This window comes from Protopterus annectens, chromosome 7.part0 (genome assembly GCF_019279795.1).
Source record: "Protopterus annectens isolate FY-2018-M chromosome 7.part0, PAN1.0, whole genome shotgun sequence".
In the NCBI taxonomy this organism is placed as follows: Eukaryota; Metazoa; Chordata; order Ceratodontiformes; family Protopteridae; genus Protopterus; species Protopterus annectens.
In genome coordinates, this window is record NC_056739.1 from 522,936,791 (window position 1) to 522,955,017 (window position 18,227).

Below are 18,227 nucleotides of genomic sequence, written 5' to 3' on the forward strand. Positions count from 1 at the left end.
TTGACTGTCAAACTGCAATGGTTCTTCACTTTTTGCCCCTGTACGTTACTGCCAGTTTCCAAAGTGCCCTCTTCTACAAGTCCTGCTGATGTCATCAAGCATAAGATTTCCTGAAGAGATAGCAATAACAGACTTGAAGTGTAGCACATGTATCATGTACTGTGATCTGTAGTGTGGACCATTGGATAGGTAAGTGTTCTAATCTACATGCACCAACTTACAGTGTGTGTGTACTGTGCAGTACCATGTCCTGCAAACAGTAATTGAAAGTAGTGCTATAATGTAGCCAGGCTTGTGAGTGTGGCTGTTAGAGCATTTTACATCAGCTTATGGAATCATAAGATCTTTGAACTTTAGTAGCATAATGGCCCTATAGCCCTCACACTCCTAGCCAAGATTATACCCTTATTTACATGATCAGCACATATTGCCCCTGTCCACAAGGGACACAGGCAGAATCCCTGGGGTGAAATGAAAGTCACCCAGTCATTTATACAGATGGCATCTGATGAGGTCCACTGAGGTACTCCATTTGCCATTAGGCAGGATTCTGTTTCAAAGGTGTGTTAAAGTCTGCTAGATAGATCACTCCCAACAACATGTATTAGTAATGTCACACACCAGGCTAATGTCCTTAGAGTGAGTGATCCATGTACCAGGACACCTACAGACATGCAGGATTTCCAATCAAGCAGGGTCACACACTGCCCCGTATGCATGGTGGAGATCACCTCTGAGTAGTCCATATGCCACAGGCTACAATGACCACTGATTGCAGGTGAACCCCATTGAACAGATACTGAAGGCATGAAGTTCCTTTGTGAGAGACTATTGTGTTGTGTGCAATTGCAAGTAGTGCTTGGAAAGGTCCATTACCAAATGGCCATTACACTGAAAAATTGGCATGCTGAGGGAAGAGTACATGGAAGTTATGAGTATGTCAATTTAGGGTGTCTTTGCCCTCAGTTATGACATATGATTCCTGTCTTACCACTGGGAAGACATGGTGACCTCAGGTACATTAGGTGTAAACCTGTGTGGCCAGGCTTATGTGCCCAGGTCTATCACCCCTGAGTATGTACATCACATGTTGTGACTGATGTGCTACTTTACCAGTAACATAGGTGTTACCAATGTAAATGATACCACATATATATTGCATGGAGTTTACGGCCATTAGTATGTCAACAGGTATTTGTTCATCAATACCCTCTTGTAGGATATTGACATAACTCACAGAGTCTATGACTGCTCACAGTTTGTAGGCATCAGCCAACATAGTCAGCAACAGACATTCAGCATTCACTTGTATCATGTTTAAATGAATTCCAAGCAGTACAGGACCCAGTACTGATCCCTGTTGAATACTGCTGCTTACATATCAGCTATTGGAAGCAGATTTCCCTATTTTGAGAATGTGTGCCATCGTTGAGCCACTTAGTGACCCCTATAATGATATTACTGCGGATGCCTAAGTGGGTGCTTTTGTCAACGATGCCTGAGTGAGGGATAGAGTCACATGGCGTGCCTACATCCAGGGGGTCATATGCCCTGATGTCCCCTCACCCAGGTCCTTGGTTACAGCTTCAGATATGTCCACCACATTTAACAGCCATGATCTCCCAGTCAATACTCCAAACAGTGTATAGTTAACTGTTTGTAGATCACATATTTGTTTGCTGATCAGCTCCATGATGATTTACCCCATGGGCATACAGATATGGCTATTCAGGCAAATAGGTCTATAGTTCAAGTGGTCGGTAGACACAACACCTCTGTGCAAGGGGATGACGGTTGCCATTGCCCAGTCCACTGGGATGCAGCCAGTGGTTACAGTATGATTCAAGGAGTTCCCAATGGTGTTATTAATCCTTGTTGGATCCCATGAAGGATGCAGCCTGGGATGTTAGCATGTCCAACAGATGCTGTGTATCCTCCATAGTGAGGACAGTTATGACCTGCTCTGTAGATATGGAAGGTATGGAACAGGTTGTAGGTATGTCATGTGGCACATCTAGTGGGGATAGGGGAGTGAAGCTGACTCAGAACCTATGGGACAACAGGTAAGCTATGAGTACAGACCCCATTATATGCGGTATCAAGTACAAGTTCACCAAGATTTTGGGCCTGTCCTCTGAGGTTACACATGTAACTACACTGTGCATTGTGGTTCTGCTTTGTGGGAGAGGCTAATTTAGCCACATACTGTTTATACACGATGTCCCAACAACACTATGTGCTTGTTTTATCTGAGGAGGTTGTGCCTCCATTCTAGGTCACACCCTCACCCCGACAGTCACACAGCAATGTTCACCACTTGTTGTATAGCCTGATAAAGGTAGTTGTCCACCATTCAGGTTTACTGTGCCTTGAGCAGGCTTGTGTTCCTCCTGTCAGGTACAGTTGAGTCTATGCCGTTGTACTGCTGCATACATATTGCATGGGTGTAGAGCTCTGCATACTTGCATGTCCCATTTCAGGGGAGGTGCAGTCACGCTATGTAAACCATCCCATAGGAGGTAATTCATTGCTTTGTTGAAGTATTTTTCTATATTTTCTGCAAGGGGCTGTTAGTTCTGACAGTTTTAATCAGACTGACGTGGTCAGATCTCACCAGGGAGGACCTTATAGTGGGGGGCTGCAGTCGTCACCCATATTGGGAAACATATTGAGCACCGTGTTGGCTTCCCTTGTGGGGATATCATGTCAGTGGTCCAAGGCATTGTAGTTAAGGACATGGCCTAACATTTAGGCACGTGAGCTTCAGCTTGACTAAGCAACACATTTGATGATTACTTAATGCCACCCCAAACCATGGTGTACTGATATATCTTGATAGACACACACACACACATTCAAATAAGCACAGCAGGTGTCTGAATTCATGTAACTGGTCCCATAGCTGGCAATGGCTTGATTAGGTGCCTTTCCAGCAGTGAATAGCACCTGCAGTGTCTCATAGGTTCATAGTTTCATAGGATGGTACTAGGCTATCGGCCTTGGGGCCTATACAAGCCTAGCCATAACAACTCCCTGGCTATTTCTTCCAGGAAAGCATAGTGTTTCACTAAATCTGGATGTGTATCTATCCTTAATGAATATGTATATACCACCTGCATTACCTTGCACACTGTCAGTTTGAGGTCTGAACATGTGGAAGACATGTAGTCTGGTATGGCTGTAGTACTGTCCTCAGCCATGAACCAGGTGTCTTTGACTGCACAAATATCTGCATATTATAAGGTGGGGACACTTTCTACAGAGTGAGGTTCAGTGTTGCCATTCCCAGCTTGTAGCAGCATAACCGTGATATTGTATGAAGATGGCATTCTCATTGGAAAGATTTCCCTCCATATAGTGCCTATAAGATGCACTGTGGGGGTGTCAGCAGCTTTGGCCAGTACTCAAAATCCCATGGGTGAGAGATGAAGGCCATCTCTGGCAAAGCATTGCCATATGTTGAGCAAGTTATCCCATTCAGACATGTAGTGGATCCCCTTACAATGACACCACACGCTAAGGCAATTATTGATATCCATCATTTTCTGTGTGCATTGAGCCATCATCCTAGGTGAGGGTCAAATGCAGTTGAAAGCTATAAGCATACCTGCGAGAGACACAGAGTGTCTATGCACAGTCATGTGTCTGCATACAGTCTGGTGATGTATGTCCCTAGTCGTACACACATGCAGGAAATATGATGTCATTATCACCTGGTATTCCATGAGTTGTGGCAATGTTTGGCATGGTGTAAAGTGTCAACCCACAGACAGCTAACTGTGACATTTCCCATATGTAGCCTAGTGACATGGACATCAGTGTGTCTCAAGATGTAATTACCTATGAATAATAGGTTTATTTTTGTGTTTTGCCTGATGTGTTTGACCAGTAACACAATGGTGCAGGAACTATTATGTGTACTGTGTTTTCCAGAGGTAGGATTTTCTGAGGTTTCTGTTGTTTGGGAATGTGTCTGGTAAGGAGTTACACGCATGCAGGTGTATGTGATGTAGGTGTGGGTGATGCAGGAGATGAGCTGTGTGTGTTGGCAAAATGTTCATTGCCATATGTACTGACTGCTTTGTGAGACACCATGGAATCAAGGCTTGAAGTATAAGCACATCTGTCACACATTGTGTTTGTGTCACACAGGAGTAGAGGGGTAGGGACACTTTCCACATCTCATCAGCAGTCATTGATAGTGCCATTAGCAATACAGTCATGCTTGTGTGTACATCACAGCACGCCACCATTAGGCAGTATCACAACAGATGGTGAAATGTAACATGTCACCTTTATGTAGGTCCCCTAAGGTAACACAGCACCTGACAGTGTGCCATACAATGCTTTGCCAGCCATGTGGACCTTGGATTGACCATACTCCTCTCATTAGGTGTGGTCCCTATACTATACCTAGAAATGTGACGCTGTGCAAGTCTTGCAAAGTTAGGGTCATGCTGCCACACCATTCGGGTTGACACCTGAAACACAGTGTTTGTAGGCATGCCTTTCAGAGAAGATGTGGATGCCTGTCCATGCACAGTGGACTTGTTCAACTTTGCTGACATTACGTTGGCCTTGCAAGTGTACAATGCTTGTCAAGCAACCACACAGCAAACTGATTGTGTGTGACATGCTGTGGGAACATAGACATGTTTTCTGGGTACATAACTGTACAATATGACATACCTAAGACATGTAGTAGGTGGACACACTTTGGCCAAAGGTAGCCAGTCCTCTGCAATAGGCCTCATAGCCATATGCAGATATCCACCATTAATCTGTTGAAGGGCAGGATGCATGGAGTGCTATGAAATTGTCACCTAAGATGGATCAACAGCACTGTGCTGCTTGTTTAAGCAAGCCTGAACTTCTATGTCACTGGACATTACACATTATATTGTGACTCTGCAGCTTTGCTCCTAATCACCATCTGGTCAGTTCCCTAGTGACGTACCACCAACCATGATACAGAAGGCATAATGCAGGCAAAAGCTAACTGATTGATCAGGTTGTTAATCAAGGCATCTACCAGGAGGAGGGTATTTGAAGCCTACAGACCCTTTCATGATGTGGGACAACCATGTGGATGAACAAACAGGCTGTGTCCTGCTTCTCATCATGAGCTTTATAGTAACATTTTGCATGTGATGACAGAAAAACCATCAGAGCACTGTGTCCCATGACAGAGTGATTATGGTGAGATCAGCAGTAGTAGTAGCCAGGCACCAGCAATTCCCCTGCTTTCCACATTCTTCACAAGGTAACTGTGTCCTTTCAGTACACACCACTTGAATAGTGTCCAACTGCAGAATACCTGTGTAAAACCTCCCACCTTACTTTCCCAGGGTATACGTATTACACTTCCCTCCCTTGTTTGCCTGTGCTCTGTAGAGATACCTTGGATGACTCTTTTTTTTGAAACATGATGGAAGTAACTGCAAAACTTAGTTGCACAGAGAACAATTAGGATGCAGTGCCAAGCAGTGTCCCCAGATCTCTCAGTCATCTGATATGTAAAGCCATGAAAGGAGTTAGCATGGATATGATCAGTAACAATGTCATACACCTACTGACACTGGACCAAACACAGTTTCTTTTGCTCAAGGGGAGATCATACCTAATTTCCTTATCTGCTGGACCTCATTGAGTGCTACACTATGCAATGGATGATGAGAATATGACTTACTCCACCTACCATGGCCTAACAAGGTGTTTGACAATATTTGGCTAACAGGCCTTGCTGAAAACTGTGTAGGTTATTTACAGAGTAGTATGTCACCTGGAGGATAGCCAAATGTCTGATAGTCATAATCTGGGAAGATAGCATTGGGTAGACCTATGCTACAATGACACCAGTTATGAGTGGACTTCCCTCAGACATCATTAATGGAGTACCCCTTGTAGCCATTCCCTTCTCTGCAGTCAGGGCTACTGTCAGTGACCTCTGACTGACTACATTAGCAGGTGATTGCATATTAATACCTGTCACTGAATCCCACACAGAACCAACAGTTATCCAGGATAGCCTCAGGCACAAATTCAGTTGTTGTCAGAGCCACTGACAAATAGCAAATGCCAAGAACTGCACAATACTATCCTTTTGGAAGTAATCCATCTCTGAGCCATTACACATGGACTTATGGACACAGAGAGTAATCTAGCCTTTTTTGATTTCAGTGTTCGGTAAGATGTGGTTCGGTACTCATTACACCTATCGTTGAGTGCGATGGCACCTTTGCTTTGTCACTACACAGGCATATCTTACATCTGTAGTAGCCACACAGGTTCCATGGTAAACCAATAAACATTGCAGATAACATGTCCAATGCAGTCCATGTCAAGAGTATACATGTGGAAATGAAGGGGGGGGGGGCAGAGCCTAATGGCTAACTGAGAGCAGCTTGATTTTGAGCTCTTCATACTCATACTAGAAAATACAGGAAAAACTAAATATATTTAAAAAAACTTGGGTAAATATTGAAGATGAAGTAATTTATAACAAAACTACCAATTTTGAAGAAAAAATTCTGAAATTTTCCTGTCAAATACTACAGAGGACATTCCAAACGGTTTGAAGATGAGTAACTCCAAGAATTCACACTCAGACTCTATTATAAAAAAAGAGATGCAACAGATATCTGCTACTTTGCTGGACTTATCGCTAAAAATGGACAGATTTACTGAAAATCTAGAAAGTCTTAAGGATAACTGCCAAAAACAAACAGAAGTTTTTAAAGAAATCTTACAACAGCAACAAATAAAAATATCAGACATTGAGACTTCCTTAAGTGATGTTGATGGGAGGTTAAAAGAAAGTGAACTACATACTCAATTTCTGCTACAACAGAACACTTGGTTAATAAATAAAGTTGATGATATAGAGAATAGAGAAAGAAGGACAAACATAAGGATTTTTGGTCTTCTAGAGAAATCCGAAGGTGACGATATTATCTCATTCTTGAACTCTTGGTTTCCTGAAGTTCTCAGACTAAAAGAAGGCTTATCTTATGGGATAGAAAGGGCACACAGAGCTATCGGTAAGCCACTTTCTATTTCTTCTAAACCAGCTCCAAGATCCATAGTAGTTAAATTTCTTTCTTTTATGGACAAAGAGCTTATACTGAGATCTGCATGGAGGAAAAGTCCTGTTATGTATAAACAGTCATTATTAAGATTTGATAATGACTATTCAACAAGAGTTCTGGATATAAGGAAGAAAACATGGCCATTAGTAAAACTTTTAAAACAACATAAAATCAAAGTGCAGCTCTCTTATCCAGCCAAAATAAGAATCCAATATAACAACGACATGAGAACATTCAACAGCATAGAGGAAGCCACATCTTTCATAAAGAATAACAACATAATTCCACTACCTGAAGAAATGGACTGATTAAATTCATCTTCTTTAAAAAGGGCCCCAGGAAAAAATATTTGGTCAGAGGCAAGAGAAAAAAAGAAACAAAAGACTGACAAAAATAACTCTGGTGATACTATTTTGCTCAAAGTATCAACTAAGGTATGATTATAATATATTAAAACTAAACTCTTTAATACACTAGTATAAAGCAGTTTTTTTTCTTTTTTCTTTTCTTACTTAATTGTTTAGTTTAATATAATACTTACATTTTAGTACTAATTAATAACTTACTAAAGCCCTGAAGTATATATTTATTCTCTAAATACTTGAAAACAATAACCAATGAAGTCTACTAGACATTCTTTTTATTTTGTCACTAAGCTTTTAATATAAACTGCCCTTTTAAATGGTCTTTTCTATATAACTACTTAGTTGATAAATTAAGGCACTTTTAATGCCTGAATAAATATTATCATTTTTAGTAATCACATTTATGTTATTTAAAAGTGCACATTCAAAATTCATTGATTTAATTTGATGTAGAGTATTGTGATAAAAATGTTATACAATAGAATCACTCATGAACATTTTAGATGTATTCAGTATATTGCTGTATTATTTGAAAGTAAAAAAACATCCACGAGCCTTCTGCTCAGTTATTTTTAGTTTCCTTATCTAAAAAGTTGTGTTCACCACTTCACACATAGCATGTGATATATTTAACTGTACATAGATGTAATTTAAGTTACTGGCCAGAAGATGGCGTGTAAATACACACTATTGCAGAGTTTTCCTCTTTAACACTGCTGTTTCTTCTCTATACAAGTATTTGGTTACTAGAACAGTGCAAAATAATAATTTATTCAAAAGTGCACATTCAAAATTCATTGATTTAATTTGATGTAGAGTATTGTGATAAAAATGTTATACAATAGAATCACTCATGAACATTTTAGATGTATTCAGTATATTACTGTATTATTTGAAAGTAAAAAAAAAACATCCACGAGCCTTCTGCTCAGTTATTTTTAGTTTCCTTATCTAAAAAGTTGTTCACCGCTTCATACATAGCACACGGTATATTTAATAGTACATAGATGTAATTTAAGTTACTGGCCAGAAGATGGCGTGTAAATACACACTATTGCAGAGTTTTCCTCTCTAACACTGCTGTTTCTTCCCTATACAAGTATTTAGTTACTAGAATAGTGCGCTATCATTGCCTGAATAAATATTGTTGTTCTTGGTGAATGCTTTATGTAGCTTAGAGGTACACATTTACAATTTGTTAATTTGAATTAATGTAAAGTATATTAATGAAAATATCATAAAAAGGAACCACTCGTGAACATTTTGGGAAGCATCTAGAACATTAATGCATTATCTGAGGGTGGACAGTATTCATGAGCCTTCTGTTCGGCTTTTTCAGTTTTTTTTTGTCTGAAAAGTTGTTCACCGACCACATTCATAAGCACGCGATATATCTTAGCATGTTTAGATGCAATTTAAGTTACTGATCACAAGATGGCGTGTAAACACGCACTATCGCAGAGTTCTTTCCTTAACACCACTGTTTTGATTACAGTAAAGGAAGCGTTTGCTTCAATTATTTTCACACTTCATAAATATTCTTTCGTATTTTATTAAAAACGTTATGGTTTATTATCAATCTCAGCTAATATCTCATGCAAGTATAGCGCTAGATCTGCTTTGAAGACAGCGCTATTATAACAAGAAAGATAGTGAATCATTTAAATACTGTTGTGTCTTAATGGGTGAGTGTCTGGTAAAAGTATAATATATGTGCTCTGTGAACACATCTAACCGACACTGTGTTAGATAAGTTACTTATAGTTATTAAGTTATATAGAAATGGAAGAAGAGGGAAGGAAAAGGGAAGGTGAAGAAAAAGTAAAAAAAAAAAAAAAAAAAGATCCTGAGTATCAGCTTACTGGGAATTATACTTTCATTTATCTAAAGATTGCTTTATCATACTTGTTATTGTATAAAATAAGTGCTATACGTAAAATGTTTATTATAAATGATTAGTTATGGGACAAGAGTGCTATTGCACCATTATCAAGGTAGATTTCCTTTGCAAGTATAATTCTAATTTTGACATTTCTCCTTTCTGTTTTATAGTTTTAACATATAAGTTGAGACCTTTTACTAGTTACCAGACGCTCACTACACTTGTGATAAGCAGAAGACAATATCTGATATGTATGATCTTTAAATTGAACTTAATAGAGAAAATCTTATGAATAATAACTTACTAATAACAGAACTACAAAAGATCACATATAAGTAATTTAGGAGTGAAATCTATTACACATTTTATTAATTTTAGATTGTTGAATTTTCAGAGTTATAAAACTGACATTAACTGAAGAATGAGAAAATGCTTTAATGTAAAGCACTGTAAATATTGCTTTAATTCTAACTGTTATTATATTAAATCTTATAAATGAATATTATTATTTGTAAGGACTTTAATTGGTTTTGATAAGTGGTTAGCTATATGTCACTTAACTTCACTATGCTGATATAATACCTTATATAGATCTAAAAATATGCAAAACAATCTCTTTTATTTTAAACAGTATCTATCTATCATACTCACTCTACTTCTTTTTATTATTAATAACAATGTTAAATATCACTAATGAACATTAATGATCTGACATTTGCTAATATATTATCTACAATTGGTAATTTACAAAAAGTTCATAATATTAATGAAAAATGAACATCTAATATATTGTTAAAGTAATTAACAAATGGCTTATTTAAAATTGTTTGCAATTTGAAATATCTCATTTTAGAATCTAATTAGTAATGAACAAAACTTCACAGACTAGGCATATATGTTATTTACATAATAAGTGCATCTTGTTCTCTGGTTTTAGTTTTCATTTTTTTGAGGAGCTCAATTTAAAGCAACATTTCCTCATTAATGCAACTATTATTATTGAGGGTAAATCTGTTTGAACTTTTAAGTCCAAACAGATTTGAGGTGCTAGACACTTCATGGTTGGGATTTAGAATGGTAAAATCATTAATTGTTTATTCAAAATATGTTAAAGCAATGTTTTTCAGCTTTTTCATTTTTCAGTGGTCCAATTTGAAACTTTTTTTAAGCATAAATAGAAATAAATATATTCATTTCAAAATAACTTTTAAAAGAAAGGATAAATCTAATACTCAAAACACATTAATTTCCAAGGTAAAACAAAATTTCAAGAACAAACAATCCAAAAGTACAAATAAATACTTAAAAAAATGACAGACACAACTTTATTATCTATAAATATTAATGGTTTAAATAATTCTATAAAAAGGTTGAATTTTCTAAGATATTTGAAATTACAAAAAGCACAAATCATATTTATACAAGAATCTCATTTTAAAAGAGATGATAATTTCACATGGAAACCTAGTGACTATCTAATTCTTTCTCACTCCCTATACAAAAAAAAAAAAACAAGAGGGGTTATAATTTTATGGAAAAAAAGTGTAGTTATTCCTCAGATCATTTACAAACACGAAGATAAAGAAGGGTTAATATCAATTGTAATAATAAAATATCAAAATAGAATTTGGACTTTAATAAATATTTACTGGATTCCTGGAATAGGATTGTCTACGGTTAAAAAACACATAGAACTAATTAACAAAGTAAATAAAGGTATGATAATAATGGGGGGAGATTTCAATTGTATTCTAGATAACTCTGAAACAACTAATAAAAGAAAGTTACGTCTCACACCCGTAAGTAAATATTTCAAGAGATGGTTAGAAAGCTTAAATCTAATAGATACATTTAATTTTAAAGATTCTAACTCATTAAGTTACACACATAGCGATTATCGCTTTAATACTAAAACAAGAATAAATAAAATATTGGTCTCCTCTGATTTAAACAGTAGGATAACAAAATTTTCTATTATTCCATGTCCCCTCTCAGACCATAATGCCTTAATTCTTAAAGTACAAATTGATTTCAAAAGATTAAACATTATAACTAGAATACCAGCTTACATCCTTAAATTAAAAGAGTTTAAACCTTGGCTAGATTCAGAAATCAAATATTTCTTAGAAACAAATCCTATTAACGATACAAATAATATAATAACTTGGGATACACTTAAGGCTTTTTTGTATGGCAAGATTATAGGATGGTTTAAAAATAAAACAAAGGAATGGGAATCTGAATTACACAACATACAAAAACGAATAACAGAAATAAATACAAGTTCTTATGATGTAATAGATTCTCAGGAAAAAAAAGAAATTATAGATTTAAATAAAAAATACAATGAATTCCTCACTCATAAAACAAATCTAGCTTTGGAAAAACTACAATTTGCTTTAATTTCAACTTCTCCAAAGCACTTACATAATCTAGCAATGAGAATTAAAAAGCAGAACTTAGAAAATAACATCATAAATATAATACATGAAGGAAAAGGGAAAAAAGGTATCTGATGTGAATGATATTCTTGAAGCTTTTAAGTTCTATTATGCTAAGCATTATGGAAATAATGATAATAATATTTCATTTTCAGATCGGAAATTTAATAGTTCCTTAATAAAAAAACTACCTGACCAATTAAAAGTAGAAATGGACAAGCATATCTCCATAAAAGAAATAAAAGATATAATTAAAGTAAGTAAAAACAACAAATCACCAGGAATGGATGGAATAATAATGGAATTATATAAAATTCTTCCAAATTCAGCAATTTCTCTACTTCATAACATGCTAAATGATATTCAAACTCAAATGATTACTCCACCATCCTGGAAATATTCACTAGTTACCCCTATAAAAAAAGATAAAAGCGATCCATCCCAATGTAGCTCATATAGACCTATCTTTCTGCTTAATAATGATTATAAAATCTTTATGTCTATCTTAGTAAATAGAATTAAGAAATCCCTGACTAAAGTCATAAATGAAGACCAAACAGGCTTTATATTTGGAAGAAGAAACAACGAAAAAGGATCCACCAAAGAACAATTTATTGCAGACTTTTCTCTCTCTCTGACGTCTCGGCCTAAGCCTTCAAGGAGTACAAATAACTTAAAATCCTATTCACATATATATACACCACAATAATTGATTAATTAAATCAATTATACAATTAATAATATAAAACACCATAATTCAATTTATGAGCATTCTCCAGTTAAAATCTTCATTTAGACCCTCAGAAAATAAAGTTTTAAACTTTAAAATAAAAACAGCTTCCTTTTGTTGCAACAAACATTTTATATTTAAACAATTATATTTATAATCTTGTATTTGTTCTAAAATAGTTGCATATAAACCATTACAATTGCTATTGTGAAATTGTAGAAAATGCATTGCTACGGGACTTTCTTCTTTTTTGTTAACAATATCCCTGACATGTTCCAAGAGCCTTATTTTAAAGGCTCTCTTAGTCTCTCCGATGTAAAACTTCTTACAAGGACAGCTCAGGGCATAAATAACCCTTTCTGAACAACAATTAAAAGAATGTTTAACTTGAAAAGGAATACTGTTAATATATTCAAAAGAGGGAACCACAAACTTGCAGGCTTTGCATCTCCCACACTGATGTGTACCTCTACTTGTAAGATGATGACATACAACGTCACTTGGAAAGTTAAACTTACTTTTTACTAACATGTCTTTAATGCTTTTTCCCCTGCAATATGAGAATTTTAAATCAGCATTTAACCAAGTTTTAACATTATTTAGGGAACATAAATAGTTCCAAAATTGAAAGACTATTTTGACAAATTCACTAGTAAAGCAACTATACGTAGTGACAAAATACATAATTTCTTTATCATCCGAACTAATATTCGGAATCATTAATTCATCATATTTACTGTGTATTTTATTATGTTTATATTGTCCATCAATATTTCTACAAAATTTTCCATAACTCTCCTCTAATGTAACACCATGATATCCCCTCTGTAAAAATGAATCGTATAATAAATCTAATTCTCTATAAAATATATCTTTGTTGTTACATAGTCTATTAATACGCAACATTTCACTATAAGGTAGGGAATTAATGGTATGTGGTGGATGGCCACTGGAACTATGTACATATTGCGTTGTTCCTGTGAACTTTCTATTTACTGAGGTGATTAACTCGTGACCTTTTGAAATTTCTAGTTTATATTTGGAAGACACACATATGACAATATTCAGAGAATTTTAACCATTATAGAAGCTTTAAACAGAGACAATTCAGAAGCTCTTATAATCACATTAGATATAGAGAAAGCATTTGATTCGGTAAACTGGAAGTATCTATTTAAAATTTTGGAACTTTTTGAATTCCCATTAAACTTTATAAATTTAATAAAGAATATATATAAAGATAATCTGGCCTGTGTAAAATTAGGCCCATTTACCTCAGAAGCTTTCAAAATAACTAAAGGCTCTAAGCAAGGTTGCCCTATGTCTCCCATACTGTTTGCCCTGGCGATAGAATTATTTGCGTCTGCAATACGAAGTGATCTAAAAATAGAGGAATTAACTTTTACAATAAATTTAATTCTAAAATCATGTTATTTGCTGACGATATATTGCTGACTTTAAGACCGAATGAAGAGTCCATGCAAGAATTAGAGAAACAAGTAGAATATTTTTTTTCCATTTCAGGTCTTTGTTTCAATAAATCCAAATCAAAACATATACTTCTAAATAAAATAGATGACTTGCATCTGAATAAATATCAAATAATTGGAGAAAAGGTTTCTTCACTAGAATATCTAGGAATTCTTATATCTGAGAAAATAGATACTACCATGACCTTATCCAAAATTTAATTCAAAAACAAGTTAATAGCTGGAATAAATTAATGTTAAACTTGGAAGATAGGTTACAGTTAATAAAAATGATATTACTACCACAAATAAACTATATAGCATTAGCAATCCCTATTTTACCAGATAAAAAAGTTATAAAGACAATACATAAACTTTTAATGGATTTTCTTTGGTATCCAAAAAAGAATAGAATTGCTTTCTCACATCATATTAGACCCTGGGACTTGGGAGGAATTACATTTCCAGACATAGAAACGTATATTAAAGCTTCCATCATTAAACTTATACTAAATTGGGTAAATCCAAATTATTCATCCGCATGGAAAATTTTACATTTAACTTTCTTCTTAAAATGAAAACAAAATATTAAAAAATATGGATTTGGAGAATTATAATAACATTTTTTGGCATGTACTATGTAATAGCTTACAGAATAAAACAACAAAGGCCACTAATTTATCATATCTGAATAATATTTATAATATATTTAGAAAATTTATAATTACAAATCCAGACATAAAATTATGGTTCAAACTCTTAATACCATTTAAAACATCAAAGAATTTTAAAGAAAAAATCCAAGAAAAAATACTCATTAATTGGGAATCCAAAAACTTTATTTACTGGTTTCAATGCTTAAATAATCACAGTACTTTAACCACCCAACAAGTAATAAATTAGTTTAGTATATTTGAAATAGACAGAACAGAACTTCAAAAAATACTACAATATGCAAGTGATTTATGTAGAATTATTAATGATTCAAACTTTAATACTATACCTAAGTTCATAAAATATATGCAAGAATTGATTTATGGAAATCATAATAAGCTAATTTCTATATCTAAATTATACAAAATTTTAATAGTGTATAAAACCAAAATAGGTCAAAATGTTGTGAACATTTTGACAAAGGGCTTGACAATAAATCTATCATCTGAAGGTATGAATGACCTTTTGTTGTCAGTTAAGCTAACATCAAACTTCCAGATATGGAAAATCTTCACATGGAAATTTTTACATAAAGCCTTTTATACACCATATAAAATAGCAAAATTTGACCCTGCCCAAAAGCCCACATGCTGGAGATGTACTGTAAACTGCGAGGCAGATTGGATACATATATTTTATGATTGCATTAAAAAATTCTGGGAAGATATTAATAGATTTCTTCAAGCCATTTATAATGATAAATTTGTTCTAACAAAATCTTTAATTTTTTTGAATGTGGATGACTCAGTAATTATGAGTAAAAGTGATCAATATCTTTTATGGTCTATTCTGGCTGAAGCCAGAAAATGTATAACAAGAAAATGGAAATCCACTGTCCCTCCAAGTTATGAAGACTTCATATCTCTATTAAAGGAATCTGCACAAAAAGAAATAAAAGTCAAAGAAGAAAGAATTTTTCCCAGACGTTGGACAGACAATCCTTGGAATAAAATCTTAATACTTATAGACACATTACAAAAGGCTAGAATTTCTTCTACATGAAATTGAAATGTCATAAACTAAGATGGACTTATGTGAATATATGCCAGTAAAGGTTATACTAGTTCTATGAGATTATTCCTCTTTATAACCTTATTGGTTAATCCTTTTCATTGGACCACCTGTAAATATTGTACATATTGTTATAGTTATTAACTATTTTCTTTTATTTTGAATTGTAATTTAAATTTACTGTATCATAATTTGTCTACAAGCAAAAAAAAAAAGTAAAAATTATTTAGCAAAAAAAAAAAAGAGTATACATGTGTAGCTTGTCTTCTACATGATTTGGTGGGGTAGTGTATGACTGCCATACAGGGAGGTGTCAGATCCCTCTGTGTACCTCTTTCTTATCCAAGACAGAACTCACACATGTATTACCTTTTCTACACATCTACACCATCACTGTGGTATAAATAGTTCATGCTGCAGAGACAGGTATGTAATACAGATATAACACCCTATATTGTAACACGCTTCCCATACATGTAAAGCACACGTCTGCTGTAATGCACATCATGTGGAAGTTACACAATGGGATGCAGAACAAGGCAATCATAACTGGTGTAGGACAAATGTCTGTAATGGACAATGGAAATTTATAGATGGGTCATCTCTATCACCACAGCTTGTTGATGTGTTAGTTCCAGAAATCCTGGTGACACTTATCAAGGGTATCAGACCATTTCATAGATTAGGGTGCATGAGTAGGCTGGGTGATGCCATTGTCCTTGTTAGCCTGTTATACACATATGACCCTATGGAGTCATGCACCTACACTGCTCTACCTTGCTGGAGACATATGTCTTCTGTGTTGACATTCCATCCTGTGCTGTGACATCTATGAGTTTATTGCCATTGTGTATCCATAGGTATCCCCTACAGACTCCTAAAACTGAACCATAAACAGATCCAAGACACAACTTTTGTTGTGTAAGTATACAGCTATTACAACATCATACAACATAAGGTACACAAAATTATATGGCTTACTCATTACAAATGTCAGCATACAGTATCTGTCAGTGACCAGTACAATTGGCATGTTAAAGCCAGACTGCATTACACAATTACATATTAATTTATATTGTTACCCTGTGCATTAGACACATAACTTCATTTCCATGCATCACTGATGAGGATTACAGGGATGTGGCACAGGTATCATCACTTGCACAGGGTGTTGTGTGGGTGAACAGGAGGCCTAGGTTGACCCAATAGGTTGAAAGCATGTGTGTGAGTCAGAAAGGGAGTCAGGCAAGATGAACCATGGAAATGTGCCATGTGTGTCTGTAGGTGACTTGCATTTGACAGTGGTGTGTGAGTGTATGGATGAACACAGTCAAGCTGAGTGCTACCCCTACATGTGTGTATGTTGGGCAGTTTTCAACTTTGCATGGTAGAAGTGAGAGTTCACCTAATCCTCCCTGAACACGGGAAGCCGTGGTGGTTAGCTTTGTCGCCTCACAGCAAGAGATTCTCCAGTTCGATTCTTGGCTGGAGCGCCTTCTGTGTGGAGTCTGCATGTCCACCCCACAGTTGAATGACGTTAAAGACATACAGGTAGGTGCTAGTGTGAATGGGCATGCCTTTGTTAAAGGTTGGGTGTTGGGCATCAGGCTGGCAACTCGTCATCGTAAAATCCACTGCCAATCATGAGCTGACCAGAGTTCCACTGTGGCGACCCCTAATCGGGAAATGCCGAAAGACTTTTTAGTTACCAAACCACAATCCTGCTTTACACCTTATTGCTTATTGTTATTGGTATTGTTTATTGATCATTGTACTACAGATTTTAGAAAATATCTGTACCTTACCACACTCATTGTGCATCCTGGCCAGGCACTTGACATGAAACTGGACATTGCGTGCCCATTCAGCTGCCGCTGTTGGAAGAGAAGCACACCATTATGCATACCAGTTTTGCACAGATTCAGCTTGTACTTTAGTAAAGTAGTGACAAGTATACTTACATATCTGTGGGGCATGCTGAGTCCTAGCCTCTTGGACCAGGTGTCCAAGGTTCCCCTCTTCCTTCCCTTCAGATCATTATAGTGGTGACGACACTGCTCACAGGTGTGGGGGATACCAGTTGCACTGGTAAGATCGCTGGCCAACCAATCCCAATCTTCAGCTTTATATTCTGAGCCCTGGTAATCACCCTGCAACAGCCGGGGTTAATAGTTGCAGATCAGGTGTCCAGCAAATACTCTGGACTCCTACAAACCCCACCTCTGCACCCAAAAGGACCACCAACCACCTCACCAACACTGCAAGGCATATCAACAGGTTAATAAGACTCCAATGAATGCTGCAGAATTCCTGTCTATCCCTCTTAATATAGACTGTTTTCTCATGCTTACATGTCATACTGCAACAATAAAAAATGTGATGTTGCTTAGCATTGCACAAACCTGCTTAGTGCAGCTGATATTGCATAAATTTGCACAACTGCATTTTAGCTAAGCTTAGCTACATGCAGACAGCAGTAACAATTAACGATGTTTAAGCTTAGTACCCTACAGCTTTTTCAAATGTA